The 4208-nt window shown below is 46.7% G+C and overlaps 1 pseudogene; it reads right to left on the bottom strand.

The window, feature by feature from the left end:
- Nucleotides 1-4208, bottom strand: part of LOC105546342 — a 28412-nt pseudogene that overhangs the window by 18570 nt on the left and 5634 nt on the right.

Here is a 4208-nt window from a genome sequence, read left to right as displayed (position 1 = left end):
GCTTGGAAGGCTGAGGCGGGAGGATTGCTTGAGCCTAGGAGGTGGAGGCTACAGTGAACCATGATTGTGCCACTGCACTCCAGCCTGGTGGCAGAGTGAGACCCTGTCTCAAATAAATAAATAAATAAATAAATAAATAAATAAATAAATGACAAATTAAAAACAAATATCTGCTCCCTACTCATTTGGAGACAAAGCCATGCAAGGGGAAGAGTGGAGAGGGTGAAAGCTGGTGACTGTGGTCTGTCCCTCCTCTCTGCCCCCAGTCATTCAGCCCCAGCCCCACCTCCCAAGTTCTGCTCAGCAAAGCACAAGTGCCACAGTAAAATTGCCCTATTCTCCTTAGAAGGGCCTTTAGGGACCATCTCTGGCCCATCTAGCCTGCCCCTGGGGGAGTCTCAATCCCCCATCTAAGGGGCTTTATCAAAGCAACAGTGCTTCCATCTTCTCACGTTTCTGTGAGTGGTTTAGCATTTCAGAGATGCCTACCCTGTTGTGCAGATCATCAAATGACATATGGGAAGCTAAAAGTCCCATCCCTCCCCACTGGCATGGATCCTCTATCCCCAAACAATGAGAGAATTTGCCAGAACACATTCAGTCTTTCCAGAGCCCAAGATCCTTCACAATGGGATAGGTGCTATTTTCAGGCTGGGCATGGTGGCTCACACCTGTAATCCCAGCACTTTAGGAGGCCAAGGTGGGAGGATCACTTAGGCCCAGGAGTTCAAGAGCAGCCTGGACAACATAGTAAGACCCTGTCTCTACAAAAGAATTAAAAATGAGCTAGCTGTGGTGGCACACACCAAGCCCCCTTACTCAGGAGGCTAAGCCTGGAAGGTCAAGGCTGCAGTGAGCCACGATTGCACCACTGGGCTACAGCCTGGGTAACGGAGCAAGACCCTGTCTCAAAATGAATAAAAATTAAAAATTTAAATTTTTTAAAAAAATGATGCCATTCTCTCCTGATTACTCTGATGATACCTCACTGCACATCTCCAGCACATACCATCTGCCAAGCTCAGGAGCACCCTGTGACTCTGTCCAGATGTCCCATAAGCACCTGCATCCACATGTGTTCCTAATGGAGGTCCCCACATCCCCCAGCTCTGAGGCCTGTGTCTCCTCCTCCAGTCCCCTTTCTGGCCAATGGTACCACCACCCACCAGTCTCTCAGGTCTCAAAGTCACCCTGGACAGCTCCCATCTCCTCACTCCCAGGACCACATCCTTCCAGTTGATCCTGCCTCCTACCAATCTAGTCAAATACTAGTTTTACAGTAACAACCCCTATAAAACCATGAACTTCTCAAATATAACCATGTTGATTGATTTCTCCTGTCTCCTTTCCCTAACACAATGCCTAGCACAGTGTTTTTGACCATAACTCACAGTGAGAAATATACTTTACATCACAATCAAAGAGATGCACATACACATATGTCTACTGTTAAAGGTCTAATGTGCTAAGGGTCTTTCTCTCAAATCAGGAATGTTCTCAACGGCACTGTTGCCTCCACTACCACACCACCTCCTGTAGGGCCATGGATTTGCTGCACAGGGAGTGACGCCGCTTTTCTTACTTTGGATTAAATCAGTCCCATAGCCGAAGCTCTGTTGTGTCATCTTCCTTTCTTTGATCTCCTTTCTTCCTCTTTTTTGTCTATGTCTTCTTCCTCTTGTTGATGATTGTGGATCCTAAGTACAAAGGGAAAGTAAACCAGGTAAGGCAGGGAAGGTGACTGCGGTGGTCAGAGAACTGGTGAATATCTTGTGGAAATATGGTCCAAGGCAGATTATGCATGCATTAAGTGAACTGACCAGAAGAAGGCTCTAGGCACTAAGCGTTTATTCACAAAGACATATTTTTGATGAAAAGATGCAGTACTCACCTCATTACCCTTCCAAGTCAGTGCAGTTAGCAGCGTAATGACCCAGCAACCATCAGGTTATTTCAGTGGGGTGAGGGAAACTTGATAAGACAATTCCTCTAAGAACATTTTAGTTTATGATTGTCTTTTCTGCAATCTAAACTTTAGCCCAGGCCAGGCATGGTGGCTCACGCTTATAATCTCAGCAATTTGGGAGGCCAAGGTGGACGGAGCACCTGTCAGGAGTTCGAGACCAGCATGGCCAACATGGTGAAACCCCGTCTCTACTAAAAATACAAAAGTTAGCCAGGTGTGGTGGTGGGCACCTGTAACCCCAGCTACTTGGGAGGCTGAGGCAGGAGGATCACTTGAAGCCAGGAGGTGGAGGTTGCAGGGAGCTGAGACCACGCCATTGCACTCCAGCCTGGGCAACAAGAGAGAAACTCCATCTCAAAAAAATAAATAAAAAAATAAACTTCAGCCCAAGCCTCAGCCCCCAACTTAACTGAAACAAAACAAAACAAAACAAAAAACGTATTTATCTGGGTGTGGTACTGCATGCCTATAGTCTAGCTACTCGGGAGGCTGAGGCAGGAGAATCACTTGAGCCCAGGAGTTTGAAGCTGCAGTGAGCTATGTTTGCACCACTGCACTCCAGCCTGAGTGACAGCGAGACCCTGTCTCAAAAACAAAACCAACCCTTAAATGTCCTAGTCCCACTCACAAAATATTCTTCATATAATTTCAATAAGCAAGAAAGATGAGTGACTGAGAAGGTCATGAACATGAAACCATTGTGTGTGGACCCTCTGCAAGCACCAGGTGGGTGGGCAAACACCGACTGCTGTCTGATCACCTTACCCATTGTTAAACCAGCTCGGAAACCACCAGCTCTTCTGGGCACTGCTGTCATCAACTTCTGGGCTTCTAAGAAATGAAAAACGTTACAAATGTTTTTAGAAAATGTGGAGTCCTCAAACTTAGTGTTTCCAAATTCTTTTCATAGCCAAAATTACTCTAAAAAAACAAAAAAACTTAAAACGCCAATTTATAAAACAGACAGAAATGAGACACTCTAGCTAAATGAGAGAGAATAGACCTGAAGCTCCCTCAGTCTCTTCTCCTTTGGGCAGCCCCCAGTTCTCAGCTCATCCTGGGGGCCCTAGAGGAAGAGGAGGGAAAAGGGGGCTGGAGTGGCGGTGGTATTAATGCATTAACCTGGGTTCTAGATCTGCCACTTACTAGCTGTGTCACTGTGATAGGACATTTTCCCTCTCTGAATTTTGACTTTCTCCTCCAAAAAGTATAGTTAATAATACTAATAATAGACCTACCATAAAGGTAATTTTGAAGACTGAATGAAATAGCATACATAAGAGAGCTTTATGAGTTGAAAACGACTGTAACAAGTTACAGGCTTCATGAAAAACCAATGCATGTTTCCATGTTTCTTTAGCGGAAACCAGCAGAATTCAGCTTGCTGTAAAAGTCTAGAGAAAAATTCAGGTTGCCCAAAGGTTAGCAGTAACAGCCTCAGGAAATCTGAGCGTCGCTGAACAAGAAGTTCAGGAAACTACTTAGAAGCCACTGTAGCCACCCATTTGAGAAAGTTTCCACACTCTCATTCGTTGTGAAAGTCTCTTCAAGGTCGGGGGTAGGCACGGTGGTTCACGCCTGTAATCCCAGCACTTTGGGAGGCTAAGGCCAGCAGATCACCCGGGGTCAGGCATTCAAGACCAGCCTGGCCAACACAGTGAAACCCCATCTCTACTAAAAATACAAAAAATTAGCCTGGCGTGGCGGCAGGCGCCTGTAATCTCAGCTACTTGGGAGGCTGAGGCGGGAGGATTGCTTGAAACCAGGAGAAGGAGGTTGCTGTGAGCCAAGATGGCACCACTGCACTCCAGCCTGGGTGACAGAGCAAGACTCCGTCTCAGAAAATTAAAAAAAAATAAAAATAAAAGAAAGGAAAGAAAAGGTGGGGGCCTCCTGGAGGATGGGGAAAGAGGAAAGCCAGTGGATACAATGCCCTTCCGATGGACAAATACAGTGGTGAGGTAACTCACGAACAGGCATAATATTATGTTTTTGTTTTTGTTTTTGAGACGGAGTCTCGCTCTGTCGCCCAGGCTGGAGTGCAGTTGCCGGATCTCAGCTCACTGCAAGCTCCGCCTCCCGGGTTTACGCCATTCTCCTGCCTCAGCCTCCTGAGTAGCTGGAACTACAGGCGCCCACCACCGAGCCCGGCTAGTTTTTTTTCGTATTTTTAGTAGAGACGGGGTTTCACCGTGTTAGCCAGGATGGTCTCGATCTCCTGACCTCGTGATCCGCCCGTCTC

Source organism: Mandrillus leucophaeus, unplaced genomic scaffold (assembly GCF_000951045.1).
Source record: "Mandrillus leucophaeus isolate KB7577 unplaced genomic scaffold, Mleu.le_1.0 Scaffold354, whole genome shotgun sequence".
Taxonomy (NCBI): Eukaryota; Metazoa; Chordata; class Mammalia; order Primates; family Cercopithecidae; genus Mandrillus; species Mandrillus leucophaeus.
This window is presented reverse-complemented; position numbering and strand designations above follow the sequence as displayed.